Genomic DNA, 15238 nt, shown 5'->3' on the forward strand with positions numbered 1-15238 from the left:
CTCGAAACAATAATTAAAATGAGGCGATTGGTCCTTAGCTTGTAATACACAATTAAAATCACCCCCCAATATCAAAGTCGCAGGATTTTTGCGTAAAAGATAAATCAGATCCTCTTTATAAAAACGAGACCTTTCCTGCCGTTTGCTGGAACCAGAGGGGGCGTAAATATTAACCAAGGTTGTGTCAAATAACCGACAACCAATACCCCTTCCCGAGTCTAAGAGCTCAATTTCGGTAACGGGGATACCGTCACGAATTAGTAAGGCAGTACCTGTGGAAAACTCAGGCGCAAAATTTAGAATAGTGCGAAAGCCAGGAACAAACAGGTGTGCAACGGAGACTTCCTGCAGGAAAACAACATCAGCTGCAGAGTCATAAATGAACTGCTGCAGAGACGCTAACTTCAGAGCAGATTGAATGCTATTTATATTTAAGGTAATAAACGTGTACGCCTGCAACATCAACAAAACAAAAGGGAAAATGAACCCTAATTACACCACATTAGAAGCAACGACATCCAGATCATCAACATCAGACATGGCAGAGGGTGATTGCCCGGAATCAACGGAATCAGAGTCATCCTTTGCATGCTTGTGTTTTTTCCGCACCGCGTGAAGATTGGGGGGCACTTTCACCCGACGGCGTATCTGATGCACACCAGATTCAAGAGCAGGTGGAGTGGGGGGTTCGAGATCAGGCACGTCAACCAAGGCATCCGAAGGATTAGCAGAGCGAGAGGAATCAGAAGAAGGAGCAAGCAAGGGGAAAACTGCATCAGGAACATCGGCACCGGCATCAGAAGGTGTAGGTATGGGAAGTGTAGGAGGTGGAGAGATAGGGTTGGAATCCGCTGAAGCGGAGCGCGCAGTTCTAGAAGCGATTTTCCGACAAACAGCTGTCTGCACCGAAGTGTCGTCAACATGTGGTGATGCCTGTGTCGGGGGGGATGTCAACACCACCTCGACCGAATGTTGGGGCTCTTGCGCCGACGGCGTGGCAGCAAGTTTGACGTCATCAGGCAAAGCAGGAGACACAGTGGGAACAGAATCCAAAACAAGCATGGGAGATTCCGGAAGTCTCTCGTCAGATCCGCAAACCGGCTGCGAAACAGCAGCTTCGTCGTCAGTGCTACCGGTATCACTAGCACGACGGCGTTTGTTATTGGAAACAGACGGGATCGGTGTAGAAGCAGCCGATACATCTGGGCGAGTGGGTAACGGGGGAAAACCGGCATCAGAGGAAGGTGTCACCCGTTGTGAAGAATCTACTGCAGGAGGCTGACACGAGACAGTGGAGGAAGCTGCTGGCACAAGATCGGCAACCGTTAATTTGCGGCGTTGTGCTAGCCCATTTTTAAGCACAAACACCCGCTTAGGGCAATTAGCACGAACATGACCATTTTCATTACATAGAAAACACGTACCAACTTGCCCCTCATAAGTAAGATGAACACGATAACCACATACAACCAGATGGGACGGTATGTTCGACTTAATATGCATTTCAACCGATCTGACACCATTATAACATTGCAGCTTATGTTGTGCAGACCAACGTTCATTTCGAATCGACCGAACGGTACCATAACCAAGCAAAGCTTCCTTGAGGTAACTGTTTTCAACTTCAGGGGGTAAATTATAAACCCGAACTGTGGTATACGTAATTTCAGCATTTGAAACAGTAACACTGCTAACAGAACCATCTCTATGACGGAACGACACTTGCTCACCATGTTTAAGTAAAATCTTATCTAGCAAAACCGGGTTCAACAATTTCACAAAAAAGCAGTAAAGTTCTGTGTCAAAATACGCCGTATGTACCTGGTCCGATGTAATGCCAATCGTATCCACAATCCATTCGTGAATTTCCAACGAAGTTGGTTGAACATTCCTGGTAGCCTTGTTAAACTGAAAACGGAGAGTACACTTCCGCGGAAACAACCGGGAAGCCATAACACTTAATTAATGCGGCAAGAGCCGCTATACAACACAAGACACAACACAAACACTAAGGCGACGAAACAACGAAGAAAAGAAGACAAAGAAACGTCACACACAGAAAGTAAATAGTCACAACCCGAGGGAAACGGCGGATCGAATACACAGCACGTGCGATCGCTGTCGCGTCTCAAGCGGAACTGTCGGCCACGCTACCTACACCAGTGTTCCTGGCATTTGTAGAATGCAGTGCACGACACAGCTTCCTGATCTGCTGCGACTGGTTGCTCGAACATCGCACCTCGAACGACTGCCCTTTTCGAATAGAGATTAACTACACAGGCAGCTGCCAGCGCCCTGGTGCGGCGGCATCGCGTGTTTATAAGGAATCGGTAGTGCCACCTGCAGCCTGAGGAACATGAGCACAAAATCAGGAGGGCAACGTGATTTCAATCACTGGGTCACTATCGTCATTGCAGCGACAGCAAGGCAGAACTTTAAAAAGTGCCGTGACCCGGATTCGAGCCTGGGTTGTTGCGGCCACAACGCAATGTCCTGACCACTAGACGATCACGGCCACGGAGCCACCGCGGAATTCAACTCTCGCGACTGCAAGTGGCTGTGCACAGCAAAGCTCGGCCGACTGTGTCTCGCAACAGCTGTGTCAGACGCGGTCTCCATTATATGTATACTGGCAAACGAACGTGCCCGCGCTGATGGACACTGAGCAGAGTGGTTAGCTGCATTCAACCCCCGTGGCAATGTCTTGCAGTCCTCCAAGTCTGTTGACCGCAGGTATGTGCCCGGATAAGAGGTGGACAGATGTCGCATCTCTCTCGCCGTCACTTGTGGCCGCGAATCATATTTTACGTAGTTTTCTGCAAGCGTCAGCGGAGCGTCAGTCGAGCTAAGTCGGGACAAGTCGCATAAGAGGAGCAATAAAATGTGCATTTCCGGTACCGGGAATCGAACCCAGGCCTCCTGGGCGAGAGCCAGGTATCCCAGCCACTAGACGACAGCGGATAACGACACAAGCACTCCTCCAACAAACACGGCGAGCGCCCACCCGCTACTTGACGACAACTGCAAAAATTAACGTTTCCACTTCGTAGAACGGCATGCTCGGGACGCGTCTCGTGGAGACGAACGCCAGCAATCATGAGACGAAACTGCGCCGGTGAATCCTGTTGTTACACCACGCACCACTGTGCTACGACAGTTTAAGAAACCGACGCTGCGCTTTTTCCTTCGCGGGAAATCAGTGCTCCTGTTTTCGAGACAGAAAACGTTGGCAGCGGTGGGATTCGAACCCACGCCTCCGAAGAGACTGGTGCCTGAAACCAGCGCCTTAGACCGCTCGGCCACGCTACCTGCGCGACGCGGCGGTCACAGGAGCTGCGTTCTACCCCACGAGAACACACCGCAATGGCACAAAAACGAGAAGTAAAAATTGGCAGCGGTGGGATTCGAACCCACGCCTCCGAAGAGACTGGTGCCTTAAACCAGCGCCTTAGACCGCTCGGCCACGCTACCTACACCAGTGTTCCTGGCATTTGTAGAATGCAGTGCACGACACAGCTTCCTGATCTGCTGCGACTGGTTGCTCGAACATCGCACCTCGAACGACTGCCCTTTTCGAATAGAGATTAACTACACAGGCAGCTGCCAGCGCCCTGGTGCGGCGGCATCGCGTGTTTATAAGGAATCGGTAGTGCCACCTGCAGCCTGAGGAACATGAGCACAAAATCAGGAGGGCAACGTGATTTCAATCACTGGGTCACTATCGTCATTGCAGCGACAGCAAGGCAGAACTTTAAAAAGTGCCGTGACCCGGATTCGAGCCTGGGTTGTTGCGGCCACAACGCAATGTCCTGACCACTAGACGATCACGGCCACGGAGCCACCGCGGAATTCAACTCTCGCGACTGCAAGTGGCTGTGCACAGCAAAGCTCGGCCGACTGTGTCTCGCAACAGCTGTGTCAGACGCGGTCTCCATTATATGTATACTGGCAAACGAACGTGCCCGCGCTGATGGACACTGAGCAGAGTGGTTAGCTGCATTCAACCCCCGTGGCAATGTCTTGCAGTCCTCCAAGTCTGTTGACCGCAGGTATGTGCCCGGATAAGAGGTGGACAGATGTCGCATCTCTCTCGCCGTCACTTGTGGCCGCGAATCATATTTTACGTAGTTTTCTGCAAGCGTCAGCGGAGCGTCAGTCGAGCTAAGTCGGGACAAGTCGCATAAGAGGAGCAATAAAATGTGCATTTCCGGTACCGGGAATCGAACCCAGGCCTCCTGGGCGAGAGCCAGGTATCCCAGCCACTAGACGACAGCGGATAACGACACAAGCACTCCTCCAACAAACACGGCGAGCGCCCACCCGCTACTTGACGACAACTGCAAAAATTAACGTTTCCACTTCGTAGAACGGCATGCTCGGGACGCGTCTCGTGGAGACGAACGCCAGCAATCATGAGACGAAACTGCGCCGGTGAATCCTGTTGTTACACCACGCACCACTGTGCTACGACAGTTTAAGAAACCGACGCTGCGCTTTTTCCTTCGCGGGAAATCAGTGCTCCTGTTTTCGAGACAGAAAACGTTGGCAGCGGTGGGATTCGAACCCACGCCTCCGAAGAGACTGGTGCCTGAAACCAGCGCCTTAGACCGCTCGGCCACGCTACCTGCGCGACGCGGCGGTCACAGGAGCTGCGTTCTACCCCACGAGAACACACCGCAATGGCACAAAAACGAGAAGTAAAAATTGGCAGCGGTGGGATTCGAACCCACGCCTCCGAAGAGACTGGTGCCTTAAACCAGCGCCTTAGACCGCTCGGCCACGCTACCTACACCAGTGTTCCTGGCATTTGTAGAATGCAGTGCACGACACAGCTTCCTGATCTGCTGCGACTGGTTGCTCGAACATCGCACCTCGAACGACTGCCCTTTTCGAATAGAGATTAACTACACAGGCAGCTGCCAGCGCCCTGGTGCGGCGGCATCGCGTGTTTATAAGGAATCGGTAGTGCCACCTGCAGCCTGAGGAACATGAGCACAAAATCAGGAGGGCAACGTGATTTCAATCACTGGGTCACTATCGTCATTGCAGCGACAGCAAGGCAGAACTTTAAAAAGTGCCGTGACCCGGATTCGAGCCTGGGTTGTTGCGGCCACAACGCAATGTCCTGACCACTAGACGATCACGGCCACGGAGCCACCGCGGAATTCAACTCTCGCGACTGCAAGTGGCTGTGCACAGCAAAGCTCGGCCGACTGTGTCTCGCAACAGCTGTGTCAGACGCGGTCTCCATTATATGTATACTGGCAAACGAACGTGCCCGCGCTGATGGACACTGAGCAGAGTGGTTAGCTGCATTCAACCCCCGTGGCAATGTCTTGCAGTCCTCCAAGTCTGTTGACCGCAGGTATGTGCCCGGATAAGAGGTGGACAGATGTCGCATCTCTCTCGCCGTCACTTGTGGCCGCGAATCATATTTTACGTAGTTTTCTGCAAGCGTCAGCGGAGCGTCAGTCGAGCTAAGTCGGGACAAGTCGCATAAGAGGAGCAATAAAATGTGCATTTCCGGTACCGGGAATCGAACCCAGGCCTCCTGGGCGAGAGCCAGGTATCCCAGCCACTAGACGACAGCGGATAACGACACAAGCACTCCTCCAACAAACACGGCGAGCGCCCACCCGCTACTTGACGACAACTGCAAAAATTAACGTTTCCACTTCGTAGAACGGCATGCTCGGGACGCGTCTCGTGGAGACGAACGCCAGCAATCATGAGACGAAACTGCGCCGGTGAATCCTGTTGTTACACCACGCACCACTGTGCTACGACAGTTTAAGAAACCGACGCTGCGCTTTTTCCTTCGCGGGAAATCAGTGCTCCTGTTTTCGAGACAGAAAACGTTGGCAGCGGTGGGATTCGAACCCACGCCTCCGAAGAGACTGGTGCCTGAAACCAGCGCCTTAGACCGCTCGGCCACGCTACCTGCGCGACGCGGCGGTCACAGGAGCTGCGTTCTACCCCACGAGAACACACCGCAATGGCACAAAAACGAGAAGTAAAAATTGGCAGCGGTGGGATTCGAACCCACGCCTCCGAAGAGACTGGTGCCTTAAACCAGCGCCTTAGACCGCTCGGCCACGCTACCTACACCAGTGTTCCTGGCATTTGTAGAATGCAGTGCACGACACAGCTTCCTGATCTGCTGCGACTGGTTGCTCGAACATCGCACCTCGAACGACTGCCCTTTTCGAATAGAGATTAACTACACAGGCAGCTGCCAGCGCCCTGGTGCGGCGGCATCGCGTGTTTATAAGGAATCGGTAGTGCCACCTGCAGCCTGAGGAACATGAGCACAAAATCAGGAGGGCAACGTGATTTCAATCACTGGGTCACTATCGTCATTGCAGCGACAGCAAGGCAGAACTTTAAAAAGTGCCGTGACCCGGATTCGAGCCTGGGTTGTTGCGGCCACAACGCAATGTCCTGACCACTAGACGATCACGGCCACGGAGCCACCGCGGAATTCAACTCTCGCGACTGCAAGTGGCTGTGCACAGCAAAGCTCGGCCGACTGTGTCTCGCAACAGCTGTGTCAGACGCGGTCTCCATTATATGTATACTGGCAAACGAACGTGCCCGCGCTGATGGACACTGAGCAGAGTGGTTAGCTGCATTCAACCCCCGTGGCAATGTCTTGCAGTCCTCCAAGTCTGTTGACCGCAGGTATGTGCCCGGATAAGAGGTGGACAGATGTCGCATCTCTCTCGCCGTCACTTGTGGCCGCGAATCATATTTTACGTAGTTTTCTGCAAGCGTCAGCGGAGCGTCAGTCGAGCTAAGTCGGGACAAGTCGCATAAGAGGAGCAATAAAATGTGCATTTCCGGTACCGGGAATCGAACCCAGGCCTCCTGGGCGAGAGCCAGGTATCCCAGCCACTAGACGACAGCGGATAACGACACAAGCACTCCTCCAACAAACACGGCGAGCGCCCACCCGCTACTTGACGACAACTGCAAAAATTAACGTTTCCACTTCGTAGAACGGCATGCTCGGGACGCGTCTCGTGGAGACGAACGCCAGCAATCATGAGACGAAACTGCGCCGGTGAATCCTGTTGTTACACCACGCACCACTGTGCTACGACAGTTTAAGAAACCGACGCTGCGCTTTTTCCTTCGCGGGAAATCAGTGCTCCTGTTTTCGAGACAGAAAACGTTGGCAGCGGTGGGATTCGAACCCACGCCTCCGAAGAGACTGGTGCCTGAAACCAGCGCCTTAGACCGCTCGGCCACGCTACCTGCGCGACGCGGCGGTCACAGGAGCTGCGTTCTACCCCACGAGAACACACCGCAATGGCACAAAAACGAGAAGTAAAAATTGGCAGCGGTGGGATTCGAACCCACGCCTCCGAAGAGACTGGTGCCTTAAACCAGCGCCTTAGACCGCTTTTTTTTTTTTTTTTTTTTTTTTGTTGGGCCTCCTGGGTGAAAGCCAGGTATCCTAGCCACTTTTTTTTTTTTTTTTTGCCACCTTTTTTTTTTTTTTTTGTTCTTTATCCATTTTTTTTATGCTTTATCCATTTTTTTTCTTTTTGTATTTCTTTCACTGTGTTGACCCAGTGCAGCTCGGGGGAGGCGCGTTGGGCAGGGGTCGAAATCCGAGGCCTGGCCATGACGTCTCCTCCTCCCTGCACTGAAGCACAGTGGCACCAATACGTAGTAATTTCCCTTGGTTCAGAGTCTTATGGTACTTATATGTGGACACGGGGCTTGTGATGCAGTGTCTATCGAAACAGGTAAAAGCTTGGCAGGAAAGCAAAATAAGTAAGAGCTAGCGAGAATGTCTTCCCTATCGTGAAGTGAGATCAGTATGCCCCTATACCGGTGCCATTAATGTAACTGGCGCAGGAGCGATCAAGAGAAGTGGAAACTTAACCAATCCCCTGCGTTTCGAAGACAATACTAAGCATATTCGCAAAGTCCCTCTTAAGATGTGGGAAAGATTGTTGCGTCCAGTACTCATGAAGCATGTAACCAAGAAACGAAAGAAAATCGGAAATACCATCACCATCAACCACTGCAAAAATGTAACGGCCAAGAAGCCACATAATGGTATTGTTCTTTGTCCCGGGATAAAAAACCGTGTCCGGCCAGCAGAGAATATCAGTTGTAAATGCCGATTCCGAGCTCCTGGTGAGTAACGCCAATTGTCGGCGCAGCCAGTACCACATGCGAAGACGGTCAGCGCAGGTAAATCGGTGTTGGAGTGTATCAACACAACCACACGTTTGACAAAGCGGAGAGACACTTAAACCTATGCGATGAAGTCGTTCATTCGTAGGAATCAGCTGGTGAACTACCTTATACCATAGGGAGGCAACAGGTGCTGAATGAACGGGTAAGCTAATATTCGTCCATATGTGACGCCAATTAAAACGGGGATATTGCAAAACAATCGGGATGGAAGAAGAAGACCTGTGCCATTTGTCAAGCAGTGTTCGCATAGTAAAAACAGGACGACGTTGGAAGTGGAGATCCAGATAACTAATCTCAATGTAGAAGTCCTGAACATGCCGTAGCTTCGCATTTAGAGGCCCTACGTTAATAGGCGGTGACAAGCTCGCAGGACGAACGACATGGAATAATCGCGAAGTAACAGTCGGGGACTCAGAAAATAAAAGATGGAGGGTGCGCTTAACATAAAGGGCCGCAGCCTTGACACGGACATCGGTGAACGACAAGCCGCCCGCAAGACGCGGCTTCGTAAGAACATCACAACGTAATTTAAAAATGTGCCCCCGCCAAATATATCTGTTGATAAGCTGGACCATTTTTGCACCCTGCATTCTTGGAAGCGGAAACAACTGAGCAACGTAAAATACTTTACATAAAACATAAGTGTCTAATACACGCTTTTTTTGCAGTAGCGGTATCGAACGCCATGAGTGTTCGAATAAAACACCTTGAAGCTTGGAAATGGCCACTTGCCAATTTTTTGCAGCCATACGAAGAGGACACCGTTCAAGATAGATGCCTAAATGTGTATGGTGTTCAACAGCCGTAACCCACGGAACAACCACATTTTCAAAGCCCCGCAAATTCAGAAGTTTGCTTTTACGGGGGTTGAGACGAGAGCCGGAGGCCGCAGAAAATTTATCTAGTTCCATTTTCAACTGCGGCACTTCGGCGGCGGAACGAAGCAAAACAACCAAATCATCAGCATAAGCTGTTGCTGTCAGGGTAACCCCAGAAATCGTAAGACCACGAAGTGTCGAGTTGAGACGAGAGAGGAGTGGTTGAAGGGAGAGAGCATAAAGGGTCATGGATAAAGGGCTACCTTGCGGGACGCCACGTTTAATATCAATGACCTTCGTTAGCTGGCCATTAATGTCAATCTTAGCAGAAATACCAGTCGTCATATTCTTAAGTACCAGCAGCGCCTTTTCATTAAAACCGAGTCGGCGCAGCAGAAGCTCTAAAAACGAATGGGACACACGATCAAAAGCCTTACTAAAATCAACAAATAAAAGCGCACAGGAAATATTGGTGACAGCGACAATCGACACGACATCACGATACCCCGCCAGAGGAGTCAATATGGGGCGCCCTGGAAAGCAGCTTTGACAAGGAGTTATCACAGGTGTAAGCAAGAGGGATAGACGTGCATTAACAGCCCTAGCAGCCGTCTTATAATCAAAATTTAAAAGGGTTAAAGGACGAAAGTCACTAGCTGTCTTCAAACCAGCAGATTTTGGTATCAGGACAACCGTACCTCTCTTGAAATCGGCTGGAATTGTGCCACCATTCAAGATTTCATTTACAATATCCGTAAAAACAGGCCCTATAATAGTCCAAAAGCGAACAAAAAATTCCTTAGGAAGGCCATCCGGACCAGGAGATTTGTGAGATGGTGAACAAGCAATGAAAGCTGAAATTTCGTCTGCAGTAAAAGGAGCTAAAAATTCCTTATTATGGTCCTCTGTTAAAACTGATGGGATAGCAGTTAAAATCTCATCAACATCAAGCGGATCAGAATCAGCCACAGCATATAAGGTCTCATAGTAGCAGGTAAGTTCATGGGTTATTTGATTCTGTAAGGTAAGCCGGCAACCATCAGCTGCCATAAGGCCGTCAATCAATACACGTCGACGGTTCTTGTGGTGACGAAACAGGTGGTACATGGAAGTCATTTCATGTGCTAAGGTGGACGGCGGTTTAGATTTAATCTTCAATCCTTCCATCTGAAGCCGTTTAATACTAAGGAGCTTGGCTTTAATTTTCCGAATCTCAGAAAGGTGGGCACCTGTCATTCGAGAAGTATCATAAAGTTCGCGAAGCACCGAATAATAATACTCAAAAGTCAGTTTCAGATCTCGCGCTCTATTATAACTGTAGGACATTAAAGTGCGACGTAGTTTTGGCTTCGCACAGTGGATCCACCAGTGAAGCTTAGACGGATAGTATCGCAGAGAACGTAAACACATGTCCCACGCTGTCTGTATTAGAGGTTCGATGTCAGGGTCATCGAGCAAGGAGACATTTAATTTCCACAGCGGCCGATAAAGTTTAAGAGGCTGACGCTCCAAATTAATTATAACCGCAAGGGCACAATGATCCGTAAAACTGGCTGGAATAACATCTACATTTAAAACAGAAACACTAAGGGGATCAGAAATATACAATCGGTCCAGTCGACTACTTGACGTGGCAGTAAAAAATGTAAATTTAACTAAAGTGGGGTGTTTAACCTCCCACGCATCGCGTAGTCGTAGTTGACGTACAAGAGAATGTAGCTCGAAACAATAATTAAAATGAGGCGATTGGTCCTTAGCTTGTAATACACAATTAAAATCACCCCCCAATATCAAAGTCGCAGGATTTTTGCGTAAAAGATAAATCAGATCCTCTTTATAAAAACGAGACCTTTCCTGCCGTTTGCTGGAACCAGAGGGGGCGTAAATATTAACCAAGGTTGTGTCAAATAACCGACAACCAATACCCCTTCCCGAGTCTAAGAGCTCAATTTCGGTAACGGGGATACCGTCACGAATTAGTAAGGCAGTACCTGTGGAAAACTCAGGCGCAAAATTTAGAATAGTGCGAAAGCCAGGAACAAACAGGTGTGCAACGGAGACTTCCTGCAGGAAAACAACATCAGCTGCAGAGTCATAAATGAACTGCTGCAGAGACGCTAACTTCAGAGCAGATTGAATGCTATTTATATTTAAGGTAATAAACGTGTACGCCTGCAACATCAACAAAACAAAAGGGAAAATGAACCCTAATTACACCACATTAGAAGCAACGACATCCAGATCATCAACATCAGACATGGCAGAGGGTGATTGCCCGGAATCAACGGAATCAGAGTCATCCTTTGCATGCTTGTGTTTTTTCCGCACCGCGTGAAGATTGGGGGGCACTTTCACCCGACGGCGTATCTGATGCACACCAGATTCAAGAGCAGGTGGAGTGGGGGGTTCGAGATCAGGCACGTCAACCAAGGCATCCGAAGGATTAGCAGAGCGAGAGGAATCAGAAGAAGGAGCAAGCAAGGGGAAAACTGCATCAGGAACATCGGCACCGGCATCAGAAGGTGTAGGTATGGGAAGTGTAGGAGGTGGAGAGATAGGGTTGGAATCCGCTGAAGCGGAGCGCGCAGTTCTAGAAGCGATTTTCCGACAAACAGCTGTCTGCACCGAAGTGTCGTCAACATGTGGTGATGCCTGTGTCGGGGGGGATGTCAACACCACCTCGACCGAATGTTGGGGCTCTTGCGCCGACGGCGTGGCAGCAAGTTTGACGTCATCAGGCAAAGCAGGAGACACAGTGGGAACAGAATCCAAAACAAGCATGGGAGATTCCGGAAGTCTCTCGTCAGATCCGCAAACCGGCTGCGAAACAGCAGCTTCGTCGTCAGTGCTACCGGTATCACTAGCACGACGGCGTTTGTTATTGGAAACAGACGGGATCGGTGTAGAAGCAGCCGATACATCTGGGCGAGTGGGTAACGGGGGAAAACCGGCATCAGAGGAAGGTGTCACCCGTTGTGAAGAATCTACTGCAGGAGGCTGACACGAGACAGTGGAGGAAGCTGCTGGCACAAGATCGGCAACCGTTAATTTGCGGCGTTGTGCTAGCCCATTTTTAAGCACAAACACCCGCTTAGGGCAATTAGCACGAACATGACCATTTTCATTACATAGAAAACACGTACCAACTTGCCCCTCATAAGTAAGATGAACACGATAACCACATACAACCAGATGGGACGGTATGTTCGACTTAATATGCATTTCAACCGATCTGACACCATTATAACATTGCAGCTTATGTTGTGCAGACCAACGTTCATTTCGAATCGACCGAACGGTACCATAACCAAGCAAAGCTTCCTTGAGGTAACTGTTTTCAACTTCAGGGGGTAAATTATAAACCCGAACTGTGGTATACGTAATTTCAGCATTTGAAACAGTAACACTGCTAACAGAACCATCTCTATGACGGAACGACACTTGCTCACCATGTTTAAGTAAAATCTTATCTAGCAAAACCGGGTTCAACAATTTCACAAAAAAGCAGTAAAGTTCTGTGTCAAAATACGCCGTATGTACCTGGTCCGATGTAATGCCAATCGTATCCACAATCCATTCGTGAATTTCCAACGAAGTTGGTTGAACATTCCTGGTAGCCTTGTTAAACTGAAAACGGAGAGTACACTTCCGCGGAAACAACCGGGAAGCCATAACACTTAATTAATGCGGCAAGAGCCGCTATACAACACAAGACACAACACAAACACTAAGGCGACGAAACAACGAAGAAAAGAAGACAAAGAAACGTCACACACAGAAAGTAAATAGTCACAACCCGAGGGAAACGGCGGATCGAATACACAGCACGTGCGATCGCTGTCGCGTCTCAAGCGGAACTGTCGGCCACGCTACCTACACCAGTGTTCCTGGCATTTGTAGAATGCAGTGCACGACACAGCTTCCTGATCTGCTGCGACTGGTTGCTCGAACATCGCACCTCGAACGACTGCCCTTTTCGAATAGAGATTAACTACACAGGCAGCTGCCAGCGCCCTGGTGCGGCGGCATCGCGTGTTTATAAGGAATCGGTAGTGCCACCTGCAGCCTGAGGAACATGAGCACAAAATCAGGAGGGCAACGTGATTTCAATCACTGGGTCACTATCGTCATTGCAGCGACAGCAAGGCAGAACTTTAAAAAGTGCCGTGACCCGGATTCGAGCCTGGGTTGTTGCGGCCACAACGCAATGTCCTGACCACTAGACGATCACGGCCACGGAGCCACCGCGGAATTCAACTCTCGCGACTGCAAGTGGCTGTGCACAGCAAAGCTCGGCCGACTGTGTCTCGCAACAGCTGTGTCAGACGCGGTCTCCATTATATGTATACTGGCAAACGAACGTGCCCGCGCTGATGGACACTGAGCAGAGTGGTTAGCTGCATTCAACCCCCGTGGCAATGTCTTGCAGTCCTCCAAGTCTGTTGACCGCAGGTATGTGCCCGGATAAGAGGTGGACAGATGTCGCATCTCTCTCGCCGTCACTTGTGGCCGCGAATCATATTTTACGTAGTTTTCTGCAAGCGTCAGCGGAGCGTCAGTCGAGCTAAGTCGGGACAAGTCGCATAAGAGGAGCAATAAAATGTGCATTTCCGGTACCGGGAATCGAACCCAGGCCTCCTGGGCGAGAGCCAGGTATCCCAGCCACTAGACGACAGCGGATAACGACACAAGCACTCCTCCAACAAACACGGCGAGCGCCCACCCGCTACTTGACGACAACTGCAAAAATTAACGTTTCCACTTCGTAGAACGGCATGCTCGGGACGCGTCTCGTGGAGACGAACGCCAGCAATCATGAGACGAAACTGCGCCGGTGAATCCTGTTGTTACACCACGCACCACTGTGCTACGACAGTTTAAGAAACCGACGCTGCGCTTTTTCCTTCGCGGGAAATCAGTGCTCCTGTTTTCGAGACAGAAAACGTTGGCAGCGGTGGGATTCGAACCCACGCCTCCGAAGAGACTGGTGCCTGAAACCAGCGCCTTAGACCGCTCGGCCACGCTACCTGCGCGACGCGGCGGTCACAGGAGCTGCGTTCTACCCCACGAGAACACACCGCAATGGCACAAAAACGAGAAGTAAAAATTGGCAGCGGTGGGATTCGAACCCACGCCTCCGAAGAGACTGGTGCCTTAAACCAGCGCCTTAGACCGCTCGGCCACGCTACCTACACCAGTGTTCCTGGCATTTGTAGAATGCAGTGCACGACACAGCTTCCTGATCTGCTGCGACTGGTTGCTCGAACATCGCACCTCGAACGACTGCCCTTTTCGAATAGAGATTAACTACACAGGTAGCTGCCAGCGCCCTGGTGCGGCGGCATCGCGTGTTTATAAGGAATCGGTAGTGCCACCTGCAGCCTGAGGAACATGAGCACAAAATCAGGAGGGCAACGTGATTTCAATCACTGGGTCACTATCGTCATTGCAGCGACAGCAAGGCAGAACTTTAAAAAGTGCCGTGACCCGGATTCGAGCCTGGGTTGTTGCGGCCACAACGCAATGTCCTGACCACTAGACGATCACGGCCACGGAGCCACCGCGGAATTCAACTCTCGCGACTGCAAGTGGCTGTGCACAGCAAAGCTCGGCCGACTGTGTCTCGCAACAGCTGTGTCAGACGCGGTCTCCATTATATGTATACTGGCAAACGAACGTGCCCGCGCTGATGGACACTGAGCAGAGTGGTTAGCTGCATTCAACCCCCGTGGCAATGTCTTGCAGTCCTCCAAGTCTGTTGACCGCAGGTATGTGCCCGGATAAGAGGTGGACAGATGTCGCATCTCTCTCGCCGTCACTTGTGGCCGCGAATCATATTTTACGTAGTTTTCTGCAAGCGTCAGCGGAGCGTCAGTCGAGCTAAGTCGGGACAAGTCGCATAAGAGGAGCAATAAAATGTGCATTTCCGGTACCGGGAATCGAACCCAGGCCTCCTGGGCGAGAGCCAGGTATCCCAGCCACTAGACGACACCGGATAACGACACAAGCACTCCTCCAACAAACACGGCGAGCGCCCACCCGCTACTTGACGACAACTGCAAAAATTAACGTTTCCACTTCGTAGAACGGCATGCTCGGGACGCGTCTCGTGGAGACGAACGCCAGCAATCATGAGACGAAACTGCGCCGGTGAATCCTGTTGTTACACCACGCACCACTGTGCTACGACAGTTTAAGAAACCGAC

At 50.6% G+C, this 15238-nt stretch overlaps 10 non-coding genes across 10 annotated transcripts; all 10 read right to left on the reverse strand.

The window, feature by feature from the left end:
- Positions 1-3227: 3227 nt before the first annotated feature.
- On the reverse strand, positions 3228-3309 carry Trnal-cag. Its single transcript has one exon. It is a non-coding gene; the product is annotated as a tRNA-Leu (tRNA).
- Positions 3310-3389: 80 nt separating this feature from the next.
- On the reverse strand, positions 3390-3471 carry Trnal-aag. The gene has a single exon. It is a non-coding gene; the product is annotated as a tRNA-Leu (tRNA).
- Positions 3472-4543: 1072 nt separating this feature from the next.
- On the reverse strand, positions 4544-4625 carry Trnal-cag. Its single transcript has one exon. It is a non-coding gene; the product is annotated as a tRNA-Leu (tRNA).
- Positions 4626-4705: 80 nt separating this feature from the next.
- Positions 4706-4787, reverse strand: Trnal-aag. Its single transcript has one exon. It is a non-coding gene; the product is annotated as a tRNA-Leu (tRNA).
- Positions 4788-5859: 1072 nt separating this feature from the next.
- On the reverse strand, positions 5860-5941 carry Trnal-cag. Its single transcript has one exon. It is a non-coding gene; the product is annotated as a tRNA-Leu (tRNA).
- An 80-nt stretch (positions 5942-6021) lies between these two features.
- Trnal-aag lies at positions 6022-6103 on the reverse strand. Its single transcript has one exon. It is a non-coding gene; the product is annotated as a tRNA-Leu (tRNA).
- Positions 6104-7175: 1072 nt separating this feature from the next.
- On the reverse strand, positions 7176-7257 carry Trnal-cag. Its single transcript has one exon. It is a non-coding gene; the product is annotated as a tRNA-Leu (tRNA).
- Positions 7258-13978: 6721 nt separating this feature from the next.
- On the reverse strand, positions 13979-14060 carry Trnal-cag. The gene has a single exon. It is a non-coding gene; the product is annotated as a tRNA-Leu (tRNA).
- An 80-nt stretch (positions 14061-14140) lies between these two features.
- Trnal-aag lies at positions 14141-14222 on the reverse strand. Its single transcript has one exon. It is a non-coding gene; the product is annotated as a tRNA-Leu (tRNA).
- A 734-nt stretch (positions 14223-14956) lies between these two features.
- Trnae-cuc lies at positions 14957-15028 on the reverse strand. The gene has a single exon. It is a non-coding gene; the product is annotated as a tRNA-Glu (tRNA).
- Between the last annotated feature and the right edge of the window lie 210 nt (positions 15029-15238).

The sequence above is a fragment of the Schistocerca piceifrons genome, unplaced genomic scaffold (genome assembly GCF_021461385.2).
Source record: "Schistocerca piceifrons isolate TAMUIC-IGC-003096 unplaced genomic scaffold, iqSchPice1.1 HiC_scaffold_2418, whole genome shotgun sequence".
In the NCBI taxonomy this organism is placed as follows: Eukaryota; Metazoa; Arthropoda; class Insecta; order Orthoptera; family Acrididae; genus Schistocerca; species Schistocerca piceifrons.